This window comes from Mercenaria mercenaria, chromosome 12 (genome assembly GCF_021730395.1).
Source record: "Mercenaria mercenaria strain notata chromosome 12, MADL_Memer_1, whole genome shotgun sequence".
In the NCBI taxonomy this organism is placed as follows: Eukaryota; Metazoa; Mollusca; class Bivalvia; order Venerida; family Veneridae; genus Mercenaria; species Mercenaria mercenaria.
In genome coordinates, this window is record NC_069372.1 from 21,092,796 (window position 1) to 21,110,334 (window position 17,539).

Here is a 17,539-nt window from a genome sequence, read left to right on the forward strand (position 1 = left end):
TCTTATCACGCAATAAATGAAGTTTCCAAAGCCAATTTAAAATCCTGAAAAGATGCCACTATAAGCAAAAACGGCGAAGTTAAATGTGAAACTTTACGCCAATTTCAGCAATTTTAAAGTTTATAACCACATTTCTTTGAAAATATTGCAAAACAAAGCCAATATCTTTATGCACTATATTTATCAACCTTTTCCCTGTCATCCTTCCAAATCATAATGTCTAAATCGGTGTTTTAGCAAAGATTTTTAAGTTTGAAATACACCATATGCACGAAAACAGGCGATGTTTGGCGCAGGATAAAAAATTTGCGGCGATGTTCGGGAGCAGATTATTGTAAACTTCATCATACATATCGCAATGACCGTTTATGACGCTGTGAAGCTAATTTTTGATATCTTATAGATTTTGCTGTATGTGTTTAACGGTTTAGTATACGATGTACAGGTTTTTTTTAGAGACGTGTTCACATTCATACAACGCACATACATGCATATTTAGCAGATAGAGTGCAGTGATCAATTTGGACACTGTTAAGCCATTGTGTCTATTGTTTTTATCCGATTTCTTTAAGATATTTTTTTAATGCATGTGTCTGTGACCATAATTCAGTACAAGAAGAGTTGGGTCAGCCATGATCTCCGCCCTGGCCCTGATCTTTTTCAGACTTCCGATGCATGTAAAGATTTATCCGGATGATTTTTTATTTTTTTTAAAAGAAACGTTAAGTTTTAAAAATAAATACACTAATACAGAAAAATGTTCAGCATTTGAACATATCATTTATGGCACAATGTGACTGTATGAAAATATGGAAATGAAACTAGATTACCATACTGGACAACTGGGATATCAGACAAAACTATCTGATAATGTAGAGATGGGTTTTTTTTGTTTGTTTTTTTTTTTTTGGTGTTTTTTCGTGTTATAACATCTACAGAATCCCGAGGGATTGGTTGGTATCCGAGCCCGTATATGGTTTGCTACGGACTATATAAAAAGGTGTTATAACAGCACGTGAGCGCGAGAATCTCTCTGTTAACACACGTTTTCTCTCCCATTAAAACACCCTTAAAAAGTGACAATAACAGCAGTTTTATGCTTGAATGTGAAACTAGTGTCACGTGCCATACAGGTTTCTGAGGACGGTAAGATACAAGTTAATCTAAAACGAGGGGATAAATGTTGTAATATTATATATGCGCGTTCTGTGGCAAAGCGTAAACGTATTACGGCCCCCAAAACGGATAATTCAAAAGGAAATGACGTCAAAGTGAAAAACAACGTAGACTTTACCGCGGATTCATTGAAATTTAATGACGTTGATTGACAATATTCATTTACATGGTTAATGTAGGGATAATACACTTCGGTCTCGGCCACAAACATATCCCAAGGGTTTCCGCAGACGTTAATGCACAAAACAAACGAGTATGGTCGCTATTCTTGCATTAAAAAAACATTGCACGACGACTAAATGCATTCGGTCAATCTGCGCAGAAATACATATATACATCCCTGACAAGCATTTCAAAATAAAAATTATGTATTAACAGCACGTGATTTGCCTTATTTGCACACGATTTTTCTACCGTTAATACATTGGCGGATCACAGTAAAAAAGTAGTTTTTATGCCTATGCTAGAATATCGTTAGCGCATGTTTTTTTTTTTTTTTTTTTTTTTTGTTCGTGTTAAAAACATGCGTTATCCCTACATTAGCTAATAGTTTTGTCTGATACCCCGATTGTCCAGTTCATTTCCTTTCATTTTAGACAGTCACATTTTTACTCCCGCCATAAATGATAATGCCAATGCTGAACATTTTCCTGCATCAGCATATATCTTTTAAAACTTAACATTTCTTTTAAAAATAAAAAAATATCCGGATAAATCTTTTTATGCTTCGCAAGTCTGAAAACAATCAAAGCCAGGGCGGAGTTTGTATAACAATAAATGGTCTTACTAACTGGCTGATACAACTCTTCTTGTATTGAATTATGGACACAGACACATACATGAAAAAAAACTCCTAAAGAAATCGGGTAAAAACAATAGACACAGTTGACTGACTGTGTCAAAATTGATCACTGCACTCTATCTGCTAAATTAAATATGTATGTAACAGTATGTGGACACGTCTCCAATAAAAACCTGTACACCGTATACTTAACCATTAAATACATACAGCAATAATGCAGTAATTCGGTCAAAAATGTGCTTCCGTGGTGTAGTCGAAAGAAGTCCCTAATAAATAGATCCTAATTTTTCCATTTTTCGCGCATTTGCGCGTAAATCGGGGGCTAAATGGGCATTATTTCACTCGTGGAATGAATTTTACATAAAATAGGACACTTTCCATGCTAATATTCGCATGTTTTCGAGTTGTTTACTTGAAAACGAAAGTAGGGTGTTTATTATGCGGACCGCTTTCTGAAATGCGGCAATATGAGGGTACCTGACTTCAGTTGACTTGCATTTCACTGCATACTATTCAACACCCCTTTTTCTTTTCGTTTTCTTGAAGCAAATGTATGGATATCTTGTGGAAAATAGGTCTACGACGGAGTGAAAATCTAGAAACTGTAACAAAATTGTTCTGAAGTAGCTGAATTTTATATGAAACAAAGAACAATTTCTTTTATTGGTATATAGCCATAAGATATCAACAATTTGTTTGACAGCGTCAGAAACGGTCATTTCGATATTTGTGATGAAGTTTACAATAACCTGCTCCCGAACATCGCATATATGCATGTATGTGTGTTATAATGTATGAATGTGAACACGTCTCTAAAAAACAAACCTGTAGATCGTATACTAAACCGTTAAATACATACAGCAACATCTATAAGATATCAAAAATTAGCTTCACAGCGTCATAAACGATCATTGCGATATGTGTGATGAAGTTTACAATAACCTGCTCCCGAACATCGCCGCAAATTTTTTATCCTGCGCCAAACATCGCCTGTTTTCGTGCATATGGTGTATTTCAAACTAAAAAATCTTTCCTTAAACACCGATTTAGACATTATGATTTGGAAGTATGACAGGGAAAAGGTTGATAAATATAGTGCATAAAGATATTGGCTTTGTTTTGCAATATTTTCAAAGAAATGTGGCTATAAACTTTAGTATTGCTGAAATTGGCGTAAAGTTTCACATTTAACTTCGCCGTTTTTGCTTAAAATGGCATCATTTCAGGATTTTAAATCGGATTTGGAAACTTCATTTATTGCGTGATAAGACTAGTAAGGTATTTTTAGCCCACCATCATGATGATGGTGGGCTATTAAAATCACTCTGCGTCCGTGGTCCGTCCGTCCGTCATTCCGTCCGTCCGTCCGTCCGTCCGTCCGTTAACAATTTCTCGTTATCGCATCTCCTCAGAAACTACTGGGGGGATTTTGACCAAACTTTGTCAGAATGATGTATTGGTAACCCTAGTTGTGTCCCCCTGAAAATCAGACATGGTTCAACAATTTATGAGTGAGTTATGGCCCTTTGTTTATTTCTATAATTTATATAGATTTATATAGGGAAAAACTTTGAAAACCTTCTTGTCCAAAACCACAGAGCCTAGGGCTTTGATATTTGGTATGAAGCATCATCTAGTGGTCCTCTACCAAGATGATTCAAATTATTTCTCTGGGGTCAAATATGGCCCCGCCCTGGGGGTCACATGGTTTATATAGACTTATATAGGGAAAAACTTTGAATAACCTCTTGTCCAAAACCACAGGGCCTAGGGCTTTGATATTTTGTATGTGACATCATCTAGTGGTCTTCAACTAAGATTGTTCAAATTATACCCCTAGGGTCAAATATGGCCCCGCCCTGGGGGTCATATGGTTTACATAGACTTATATAGGGAAAAACTTTGAAAATCTTCTTTTCCAAACCACAAAGCCTAGGGCTTTGATACTTGTAATGTAGCATCATCTAGTGGTTCTCTACCAAGTTTGTTCAAATTATCCTCCTAGGGTTAAATATGGCCCCGCCCCGGGGTCACATGGTTCATATAGACTTATATAGGGAGAAGCTTTTAAAATGTTCTTGTCAGTAACTACAACATTCAAACTTGGACCACATGTATATTTTTGAGTGGCAAGATGAACCTTGACATGAGTTGACCTTGATTTTGACCTAGTGACCTACTTTCACATTTCTGTAGCTACAGCCTTCAAATTTGGACCACATGCATAATTTTGTGCACTGGAAAAAACTTTGACCTTTATTTTGACCTAGTGACCTACTTTCACATTTTTGAAGGTACAGGCATCAAATTTGGACCATATGCATAGTTTCCTGTTTCAAAATGAAATTTGACATTGATTTTGACCTAGTGACCTACTTTCACATTTCTCAAGCTACAGCCTTCAAATTTGGACTCCATGCATAGTTTTGTGTACCGAAAAAAACTTTGACCTTGACATTGACCTAGTGACCTACTTTCACATTTTTGAAGGTACAGGCTTCAAATTTGGACCACATGCATAGTTTTGTATTCTGAAATAAAATTTGACCTTGATTTTGACCTAGTGACCTACTTTTACATTTCTCAAGCTACAGCCTTCAAATTTGGACCACTTGCATAGTTTTGTATACTGAAATGACTTTTGACCTTTACATTGACCTAGTGACCTACTTTTCACATATTTAAGGTACAGGCTTCAAATTTGGACCACATGCATAGTTTTGTATTCCGAAATAAAATTTGACCTTGATTTTGACCTAGTGACCTACTTTTACATTTCTCAAGCTACAGCCTTCAGATTTGGACCACATGCATAGTTTTGTGTACCGAAACAAACTTTGACCTTTACATTGACCTAGTGACCTACTTTCACATTTTTGAAGGTACAGGCTTCAAATTTGGACCACATGCATAGTTTTGTATTCCGAAGTAAAATTTGACCTTGATTTTGACCTAGTGACCTACTTTTACATTTCTCAAGCTACAGCCTTCAAATTCGGACTACTTGCATAGATTTGTGTTGTGTACGGAAATGAAATTTGACCTTGAGCTAGTCAGTAAGTCTTGAAATTTGGAACACTCAAAAATGGCACATTGGTGGGCGCCAAGATCACTCTGTGATCTCTTGTTACTGGTTATTTGTTTTTATAGACCGAAATAAGGAGAACACTAACACCACTAAAATTTGAAAATCTATGTATCGATCCTGCGCCGAACATAGCATCCTGCGCCGAACATATCGGGTTACCTAGTGTGGTAATTAAACGTATGAATACAACAAAAGTATCGATACACCATAATTTAATCTTGCATCTTTTATACTTCTTGTTAACTTTATTTGTGAGTGTTTGGATATTTGAGTGCTCACTGGCATCGCAAGGTACTGTATAATACTATGAAAATATGTTTGAAACCTGTCTTGTCCAGAATTAAGACTTTTCTATTGTTTGTTCACATTTCTTGCGGAATTTAAAAAAGTTAAAAAAAGCTCTTATTGGAATTTAGGACACAGATCAATATATATTCAAGTTCGATGATGATATTATTCTTGCCTACCTAGCGGGGAAAGTATACATTTATCCGAGCACGCGCCGGGAATAGATATTCCTGTCTTTCCCTAGGGAAAAACCTTGTCTAAAATAGCGTGCACTAAGGTGAAGTCACATAGTACTGGTACCATTGTGACGTCATAAACTTTATAAATAATGTCAGGAAATACCCAAACCTATTTGTCTCCACGATCTATTTTGAACATGATAGGCAAGAAAAATGATCTAACATGTCTGTCTGTGTAAGACAGCTGTTTTCCCTACCCTCGGGACAGCATGGATAAAAAACCTCGCTAACGCTCGGTTTTCCATTCCACACTGTCCCTCAGGTAGGGAAAACCCCGTCTTACACAGGCAGGCATGTAAGATCCTTATAGTTATATGTTTCTAAGAGGTACAACTGCATAAACATATAGTGGTAAACCTTGAATGACATATGAGCCGTGCCATGAGAAAACCAACATAGTGGCTTTGCGACCAGCATGGATCCAGACCAGCCTGCGCTGTTCGCTTTTAAAGCCTACTGGGACTGGAGAAACCGTTAGCGAACAGCATGGATCCTGACCAGACTGCGCAAACCCACTATGTTGGTTTTGTCATGACGCGGCTCATTTTTATTATGTTGGTCCAGTTATCACTGAATTTCAAAATTATAAAATGATATGAGTTTTAATGAAGTGTATTTATAGAGTTTTCTTTTATAAGCCAATCGGCATATTTCATTTGATTATCAATAGATGCCACGATGTTATAGAGAATACTTTTCTTTTGCTGCAATTTAAATTTGCAACTGAATCATAATAAAAGGTTGATTGCACTGAATAATAGCTATTATATTTCGATAGTGACTTATAGGTTCATGGGGTTGGCTGATTCTTGTTTTCTTATTTATATGTTTTGCTATATTGTATATATTACATGTCAATTTAATAATAATAAAAAAATCTTCTTCTGTACGACACGTAATGAAATATTATATTTTAGATGGCAAGGGGCTTCGCCAGCTGATATTGCTTTTATTATTGATGGCTCCGGGAGTGTTGGCAGCGACAATTTCTACCAATCCCTGTATTTTATCCAAGACTTTGTAGACTCTTTCAATATAGGCCCGTTAGCAACACAGGTGACACTGATTATCTATGATAGCAGTGCTAATGTGAAGCTTTAATTTAAAACACACAAAGACGCAACGACGTTAAAATCAAGTATAGCAGCCACAACGTACGTAATATTTTGGTTATCTGAAATACTCTCTTGCTACTAGTAAATTAACACATTAATGACGCGCCGCAGAATACCCGTGACACAAATGCATGATCACAGCATGTTTGATAGTTTATCTGGTCAAAAACTAGAGTGCAGAAATCCTAATCATGCATTTATTTATCACACTAGGTAACCCGATATGTTCGGCGCAGGATGCTATGTTCGGCGCAGGATCGATACATAGATTTTCAAATTTTAGTGGTGTTAGTGTTCTCCTTATTTCGGTCTATAAAAACAAATAACCAGTAAAATTACCTTACTAGTCTTATCACGCAATAAATGAAGTTTCCAAATCCGATTTAAAATCCTGAAATGATGCCATTTTAAGCAAAAACGGCGAAGTTAAATGTGAAACTTTACGCCAATATCAGCAATACTAAAGTTTATAGCCACATTTCTTTGAAAATATTGCAAAACAAAGCCAATATCTTTATGCACTATATTTATCAACCTTTTCCCTGTCATACTTCCAAATCATAATGTCTAAATCGGTGTTTAAGGAAAGATTTTTTAGTTTGAAATACACCATATGCACGAAAACAGGCGATGTTTGGCGCAGGATAAAAAATTTGCGGCGATGTTCGGGAGCAGGTTATTGTAAACTTCATCACACACATCGCAATGATCGTTTATGACGCTGTGAAGCTAATTTTTGATATCTTATAGATGTTGCTGTATGTATTTAACGGTTTAGTATACGATGTACAGGTTTTTTTTTAGAGACGTGTTCACATTCATACATTATAACACACATACATGCATATATGCAATGTTCGGGAGCAGGTTATTGTAAACTTCATCACACCCAGCACGCAAGCCTATATGGGGCCCATATGGGCTATATCTGGGCAAATGTACCATATGGGTCCCACATGGGACCCTTATTGTAAGTATTGGTCCATATTGGTCCCATATGGGACCCATATATAATGTCCCAGTGATGTAAATTACAAATGTATTCATTTTAAGTTTATATGTGGTGTCACCAGTATATAAGTTCATATTTTAAGTTTTCTTCGAAAATCTTTATATTTTTTGAAGTATCATAAGAAACATGCTTCCAAGAAGGGTCCCATATGGGTCCCTTATTGTAAGTATTTGCCCACACTGGACCCATATGGGACCCATATACAATAACTCAGCGATGGATATACCAATGCATTCATTTTAAGTTTAAAAGTGATGTATCTAGCATAGAAAATAGTTTTTTTATGGTTTCTCTGAATGTCTCTACGTTTTCTTTTCTCTCAAAAAGAAACACGTTTCCCAGAATGGTCCTATCTGGGTCCCATATTGTAAGTATTTGCACACACCAGAGCCATATGGGACCCATTGAAGTGATACAGCAACGTCTTTACTTTAGGACCATAAGTGTTGTCACTAGTATAACAATCCTTTTTTCATTGTTTTTTTTGAATTCTAATACATGTACATTTCTTTGGTCTCAAAAAATATGTTTCCCAGAAGGGTCCCATATGGGTCCCATCCCAGCAAACAAAAGACGTCTTTATTTGGTTGTTTTATGGTCATGTCATCTGTGAACAGAAAAAAAGATGTTATTTTCCGTTGTTTTACCTACGAAATAAAGGCGACTTTTAAAAGACGTTTTAAAGCCGCCTCTGTCTATAAGAAAATGCAAGGTTTCGTTCTTCTTAGCTGCATGACATTTACAATATAAACTGTTAGAAAAAAAACTATGCTATTAGACATACCGGAATGTTGGATCGAAGGTTTGATAATTTTCTTACTTCATAATAGAAAGGACGGGTATAGCATTTTTGTTGTATTTTCAAAATAAAATTACTAGGGTTACAAAATCATGAAAATGGACTAATACTAGTAAATGATTTTTTGCACTTCCGAAATTATTCCTAATTGTTATTAAAATTCGACTGTTGTCTAAGCTATTTCAAAATTGTGTAATTACTTTTTAATAATAACATTCATTCATTTTGAAATATCAGGAAAGCTATACTGGACATTGGGAACATTTATAATACATGTTTGTAACCATGGTAACTAAGGGTCCATCTCTCTCTACACATGTTATCTATTAGTCACGCCAATGGTTTACACACTATTCAGTTAATTTGATGGAGGTTTAAGCTGCAATACAGAACAAGTTTATTCATTATGTACAGAAGGGACCGATGCAGAAAAAGTGAGTACACTACTTTTAACATTATTATAACATAATAATTGTATTATTATTCGTCAGTAACTTGACGTACTTATAAGATATCTATTTTAACATCATTAGCTTTTTTTTTAATCTGCATTCTATTTCCTTAAAAATATCTCATACTATAAACTTATAGAGGACATCTCAGAAAATGTTGATAATAGTTTAAATGCTTCCATTAAATGTTTAATCAGTACCTTATTTATCAAAACTGTTTTTGCATTTCTATTTAATTTGCGGGAAAATGATGAATGATAATTATAAAAAAAACTCGACTTTAATATATTTCAGGTGATACTAAAGCTATAAATTACGACTTACTTTTTTGCAAATAGTCTTAATTTTCATGGACAAATGCTCAGACTGACATTATTTTTTCTACTTTACAGAATGCCTTTACAAAGAATCTGATGAAGTGAGTTGGAAATGCAATAGATCAAGATAAAAAGGTCCACAATGATTCTGAAACCACTACATGAGGAGCTACAATGTTTCGGACAGTTGACAATATCAATCAATCAATAAGACCCATACAATTCCAGAACGCCCCTAAATGGCCCATACTATATATACGACATGGGACCCAGAAAGGTCCCACATGGGTTATAAGATCTGGGACCCATAAGGGGCCCACATTGGTCCCATATAGTATATCCCATATGGGACCCATGCCAAAATGGTTTGCAAAACCCATCTGGGTCCCATATGGGTAGCCCATATAGGTCCCATATGGGAACCCATATGGGTCCCACATGGGTCCCATGTATGCTTGCTAGCTGGGCAAATATCGAAATGACCGTTTCTGACGCTGTCAAGCAAATTGTTGATATCTTATGGCTATATACCAATAAAAGAAATTGTTCTTTGTTTCATATAAAATTCAGCTACTTCAGAACAATTTTGTTACAGTTTCTAGATTTTCACTCCGTCGTAGACCTATTTTCCACAAGATATCCATACATTTGCTTCAAGAAAACGAAAAGAAAAAGGGGTGTTGAATAGTATGCAGTGAAATGCAAGTCAACTGAAGTCAGGTACCCTCATATTGCCGCATTTCAGAAAGCGGTCCGCATAATAAACACCCTACTTTCGTTTTCAAGTAAACAACTCGAAAACATGCGAATATTAGCATGGAAAGTGTCCTATTTTATGTAAAATTCATTCCACGAGTGAAATAATGCCCATTTAGCCCCCGATTTACGCGCAAATGCGCGAAAAATGGAAAAATTAGGATCTATTTATTAGGGACTTCTTTCGACTACACCACGGAAGCACATTTTTGACCGAATTACTGCATTATTGCTGTATGTATTTAATGGTTTAGTATACGGTGTACAGGTTTTCATTGGAGACGTGTCCACATACTGTTACATACATATTTAATTTAGCAGATAGAGTGCAGTGATCAATTTTGACACTGTCAACCAACTGTGTCTATTGTTTTTACCCGATTTCTTTAGGTTTTTTTTTTTCATGTATGTGTCTGTGTCCATAATTCAATACAAGAAGAGTTGTATCAGCCAGTTAGTAAGACCATTTATTGTTATACAAACTTCGCCCTGGCTTTGATTGTTTTCAGACTTGCGAAGCATATAAAGATTTATCCGGATATTTTTTTATTTTTAAAAGAAATGTTAAGTTTTAAAAGATATATGCTGATGCAGGAAAATGTTCAGCATTGGCATTATCATTTATGGCGGGAGTAAAAATGTGACTGTCTAAAATGAAAGGAAATGAACTGGACAATCGGGGTATCAGACAAAACTATTAGCTAATGTAGGGATAACGCATGTTTTTAACACGAACAAAAAAAAAAAAAAAAAAAAAAAAAAAAAACATGCGCTAACGATATTCTAGCATAGGCATAAAAACTACTTTTTTACTGTGATCCGCCAATGTATTAACGGTAGAAAAATCTTGTGCAAATAAGGCAAATCACGTGCTGTTAATACATAATTTTTATTTTGAAATGCTTGTCAGGGATGTATATATGTATTTCTGCGCAGATTGACCGAATGCATTTAGTCGTCGTGCAATGTTTTTTTAATGCAAGAATAGCGACAATACTCGTTTGTTTTGTGCATTAACGTCTGCGGAAACCCTTGGGATATGTTTGTGGCCGAGACCGAAGTGTATTATCCCTACATTAACCATGTAAATGAATATTGTCAATCAACGTCATTAAATTTCAATGAATCCGCGGTAAAGTCTACGTTGTTTTTCACTTTGACGTCATTTCCTTTTGAATTATCCGTTTTGGGGGCCGTAATACGTTTACGCTTTGCCACAGAACGCGCATATCCTTTCGACTACCGCTATCGTACACCGACGCACTACCTGAGACGCCAAATGCAGACTATATCTTTGGGGTTCTCCATTACCGCTACTGTTTTGCAGGCAGGCTACCTCAGACGACTAATACGTACCAGAACAAGAGCACCGCCTTGCGGGTGCTGACGCTCATCTGATTTTTTTTGTGTAATAGAAATATTGTCCTACCCATGATTTTCTAAGTCTAAAAAGGGCCATCATTCTTGCAAAAAGCAGGATAGAGTTATGTTTCTTGATGTACAGCGTCCACTTATGATGGTGAAAAACTGTTGCAAGTTTTAAAGCAATAGCTTTGATAGTTTATGAGAAAAGTTGACTTAAACATATTACTCAACCAAGAAAATGATTTTCTAAGTCCAAAAGGGGCAATAATTATTGCAAAAATCAGGATGGAGTTACGCTGCTTGCTGTACAGGGTCAGCTTATGATGGTGAACAAGTGTTGCAAGTTTCAAAGCAATAGCTTTGATAGTTTAAGAGAAAAAGTTGACCTAAACATAAAAACTTAAACCAAGAAATCTGATATTTTCTAAGTCCAAAGGGCCATAAATCTTGCAAAAAGCAGGATGGAGTTATGTTTCTTGCTGTACAGGGTCAACTTATGATGGTGAACAAGTGTTGCAAGTTTTAAAGCAATAGCTTTGATAGTTTAGGATAAAAGCTGACCTAAACATAAAACTTAACCAAGAAAACTGATTTTCTAAGTCCAAAAGGGGCAATAAATCTTGCAAAAAGCAAGATGGAGTTATGTTTCTTGCTGTACAGGGTCAGCTTATGATGGTGAACAAGTATTCCAAGTTTCAAAGCAATAGCTTTGACAGTTTGGGAGAAAAGTTGACCTAAACATAAAACTTAACCAAGAAATCTGATATTTTCTAAGTACAAAAGGGGCCATAAATCTTGCAAAAAGCAAGATGGAGTTATGTTTCTTGCTATACAGGGTCAGCTTATGATGGTGAACAAGTATTCCAAGTTTCAAAGCAATAGCTTTGATAGTTTAGGAGAAAAGCTGACCTAAACATAAAACTTAACCAGGCAACGCCGACGCAGACGCCGACGCCGACGCCGACGCCGACAACCGCTCAAGTGATGACAATAACTCATCATTTTTTTTCAAAAAATCAGATGAGCTAAAAATGGGGGTGCTCATTTCCATAGCGTATAATGCAGTATTTGGGTAAATATTGTATATTTTTGCAATTGAAAATAGAAGGAATTAACAAAAATATACTACATTTTTATGCTGCGGTAATTTTTATGTATAACGGTTGCTACACTATGGTAGTTATGTCCATTGTGTTGTTATTGGTATAACTACACTGTGGCACAACTTATAGTTTCTTGTTTCCTGCAATAGTCTACTATGGTATTTATATGCAGATAAAACAAACAGTTAATGTTATTTATTTAAAAGTCACATTTTTAAACGGCCACGCCTCACTGTGGCAGTACATGCTATTTTGTGTGAATATGTATTAATACGCTGCGGCACTCTCTTTGGTTTCGCATGCCTGCTTTAAACTACTGTGGTAATCGGGGAATAAATAATGCCTACAGGAAAGTTTTGATTACTAGTATAATCCTTTTGCAGGGAAACTTTCCACACTGGGGAAAGTGCATTTAAATTCATTTATTATGTATAACTACCTATGGCACTGCCTTAAAATTCAATTTTCCCTCACAAAGTCTACCACAGCTCTAAGAAACCCAGGACGAGTAAAAACTACACTGCGGTACTACATTGAAATTCGTTCTTCCTGCAAACGTCTACTGGGGGTAATTATTTGCAGAGTGGCTTGGTTGCTGTACCACTTCCTCCCTTATGTCAGCCCCTCCCCCTCCCCAATCCCGTCTAACAAGACATATGCATCCACTCCTATACCTAGATCCTCACTCCCTGTAATTACTATAAGTACTCATTTTTTTTCCAGCACCATAGTGCTTTGGAATTCCTTCCAGTACAACTTGTGCAAGCCCCAACCCTGAACCATTTTAGGCAGGGTTTAACCAACTTGCACACAATGCTTAACATGATAGACTTGTTTCTTTAAACTGCTTTTATCTGTAAATCCTTCTTGTTTTTAACACTATCAACTGTATTCATGCTTATGTATATAAATTGGGTCTGAGTCAACAAGTCGCTCAAATCCAAAAATGTACTCAAATTATCGCTCGGGTTTCAAATTTCTCGAATATTTAAGCATGTCAGAAGAGGAAAAGTCTGTTATTGCATTATATTTTCGACTGCTCTACCATGTTAACAGGTTAATCTCTTAGTACAGGATAAAATTTTTCGAGAAATCCAGCCCTTAAGTACAAAAGGCCATTCCAGAGAAGTTGTGCAATAATTGTAGTTGAAAATCAAAATGCCCTTGCTTACATCAAAATACTTGTCCCCTATTTTCAGGGTTAATCCCCGTGATCTTTTAAATAATACTTTCAGGGAATGCTTTCTTTCGTATCATGCGTCCAGAACTGGGAAAAATTATCTTGGAAGCCGACGAAGAAGAAATGACTGTCTGACTAGCGGACACTAAGCACAAACTGGAGAAGAAACGACAGTGTCTAAGATTAGTGACAACATTACATGGTGTACACATTTTTACTATTTTGTCGTGTGTATATGTACGTTTGTTTTTAGTACGAATGAGAAAGTTTGATGATCATCTTTGGATAATTCATTTTCACATGCAATATACTTTTCTAATATGAGCTGTCTCAAGGGAAAAGGTGTTTAGAGTTAAAGTTTTGAAATTCAAGAAAAACATGTTTCATAAAGTTTGGCTTCTTGTGAATTTTGATACATTATAATATGGTATAGAAATAATTATCATACAACATACATGCACACACAAACACACGTACAGGGACATGAAACACTCAGTCTTACATCATAAAAATATATTATTTGCCAAAGGTTTTTTTTATAGTAGTTTTACTGTGATTTATCAATACTTTTATTTAAACATAGAACGTGTGTAACATTGTATGGTATGAGACAATGTAGCCCTCTGTAATTCAATATAGATGGCCATTTACCTGTTTTGATATGTGTTATTTTATATTTGTATGTTTGTATAAAATGTAAATGGATGAGATTATAATAAATGATCTAATCTACAACCGGGCATATTAAATATAGACACATAACTAAATTATTAAACAGTTCTACCGATGACATGTTTATCACAGTGAATTTTGGACATTTATCTTTCTATGCGTCTTTAAACCCAATGCTAATTAAACCACCCCACCCCCCTTTCCCTTTTAGACGGCTATTCAAAAAATACATGCCCCATAAAATTAACGGTTATTGTCGTAATTGGTTTGACAAAATTGTTTCATTCTTACTCAGTTTAAACGGACTACAGTACAAATTCAACAAAAAACAGGAATTATTTCATGACTTTCAGTGAACTTTTTGTGTAACATTACATATGCTCTATGTTACCTTTTGCGATGATTTGTAAGTAATGAATGATCCTCATTTGTTTTAGCTTTTACAACTTGCTTTCGTTTAAATATATTTTTTTTAGTTTCCCGTCAAATTTTTTTTTTTGCTTTTAATGTTTTACTTTAGTCTCGTTCTTTGGATGGACTAAGTAGACTGTCTATCATGAAATTTAGTCCAAAAAACGTTGTTCAGGTTTTGTAGCATTTGATATATCATTCTTTTTACTCTACCGTTCATAGGAGATTGCCTTACTGTAGTGTTTTCATTCAGTTGTTAATTTTTATTATTTTATCTTATTATTTTCTGTTATTTAAAAGGGTTTTTGTTGCATTTTACTATTATCACCTACCAGTTATGTCAGCGGATCGGACCATGTAAACGCGTCAAACTATACGTTATTAAGGTTCATTTAAATTTATTTATATCCATAAACTGTTTTTGTGTGTATACGATGCAAGTGCCAAAACAAAACTCAAAAAAGTCGAATGACACTTCGTGGTAAAACTATAATAGTAGCTAAAAGTGTCTTTTTCTTGTTTGTTATGCCTTACTGACTTTCAAACAGATTTTTAAAAATAACTGAATTTATTAATAGCATTATATCTAAATTAGAGCGTATCCAGTTGCGAGCTGTATTCCGTTGATACTTTTCTTTAAAGTCCCAATAAGGTATCAATTGTTTAATCTATAAAGAAGAATTGTAAGGTCTCATTTCACCGAAAGCACATCCATGTACGGTTTTGGAAACAGATCTTTTAGAGTCTGTTACATTTTTCCAGTTATATCAGGGATATAGTTCAACTAACCATCGTTCCTGGGGAAAAACCAGTACTAGGGCGCCCAAAATCCGTAAGCAACTGCCAACTTTTTCACATAAAAAATCCTAGTCGGTATTTCAGCTCGAACCTGCGACCCTCCGTCAGTGAGAGGATTCAGAGATTTTCAAGTGCACGAATATATCTCCCACATTACGGGCCCGGACTATAAATTAATATAATGAGTATACAAGGCCCCAAAGGAAATACTGATACTGTACCATTTATAAAGCATTCCAGAGTACCATGCATTATAATGCATAATGCATGGAGCTCAAAGTCAAAATTACCATTGGGGTACTTTGGGATAATTTAAATGCATTCTTACCAAAGTTTGAGCTTTAATCTGAAAAATACAATACTTCCAAAATGGGTAAATTTACACACGTCTATAGCACTTGGGAAAAAGCGATGTGTGCATATGTATTACCGTTGCAGCGTAAAAACGATGAAGCGTTCTATAGAGAATTACCCCAGTGTATATATGTATGTTCCTGTGCAATAACAATTAAAATATTACTGCCGTAGTGTATAAATGTACACTATTTCTGATTACCACAGTGAAATTTTGTATTTCATGGGAAAAAGTTCAGAACTACCGTAGTGCCACAGTGAAAGTAACTGGTGAAAAGTCTACAAAAACGCCTCAGTGACAGACCCGTGGGTTTTCAGACTTCAGAATGCCCCGGGGCCGCATAATGCAACGTAGTAAAATAGCTTTAAATACCGTAGCGTAGAAATGAGTAATTAATTAAGTTTTAAAAACTGAGTTCGGTAGTTTACCACGACGAGCAACCATCAAAACTAATGGGTATTTTGAGAGTAATGATCCCTTAATTTGTCTGAAAAGGATTTTTTTCAACAAATTGCGATAAAAAATGATTTTAGAACATTATTGCGCCGAGACGTTTGGGTTTTGTTTTAAATTTTAGGAGACCTGTAATTTGTTGCGTAATATTATTTAGTATGTCATATGAATGATTTTAACTTATTATTTAACTGATTCTATACCGTTTGGTTAATAACATAAATGAAAGTTTACACTTCAGATCAAAATTCTGCAATAAATAAAAAGCATTCAAATTCCCCCAAGATTCAAAGAAAAATAAAAAATTCCGGTAGTCCTACGCTGTACGATGTCGGTCATCTGGACCCTCGTTTTGATGGTACGTTTTAGGCGTCTGCGGTAGTCAGTCGGTGTATGATAGCGGTAATAGCGACACCCGTTTTTATGGTACGTATTAGTCTGCTATGGTAGCCGAAAGAATATATAATATTACAACATTTATCCCCTCGTTTTAGATTAACTTGTATCTTACCGTCCTCAGAAACCTGTATGGCACGTGACACTAGTTTCACATTCAAGCATAAAACTTCTGTTATAGTCACTTTTTAAGGGTGTTTTAATGGGAGAGAAAACGTGTGTTAACAGAGAGATTCTCGCGCTCACGTGCTGTTATAACACCTTTTTATATAGTCCGTAGCAAAGCGTATACGGGCTCGGATACCAACCAATCCCTCGGGATTCTGTAGATGTTATAACACGAAAAAACACCAAAAAAAAAAAAAAAAACAAAAAAAAAAAAAAACCCATCTCTACATTATCAAATAGTTTTGTCTGATACCCCAGTTGTCCAGTATGGTAATCTAGTTTCATTTCCATATTTTCATACAGTCACATTGTGCCATAAATGATATGTTCAAATGCTGAACATTTTTCTGTATTAGTGTATTTATTTTTAAAACTTAACGTTTCTTTTAAAAAAAATAAAAAATCATCCGGATAAATCTTTACATGCATCGGAAGTCTGAAAAAGATCAGGGCCAGGGCGGAGATCATGGCTGACACAACTCTTCTTGTACTGAATTATGGTCACAGACACATGCATGAAAAAAAATATCTTAAAGAAATCGGATAAAAACAATAGACACAATGGCTTAACAGTGTCCAAATTGATCACTGCAC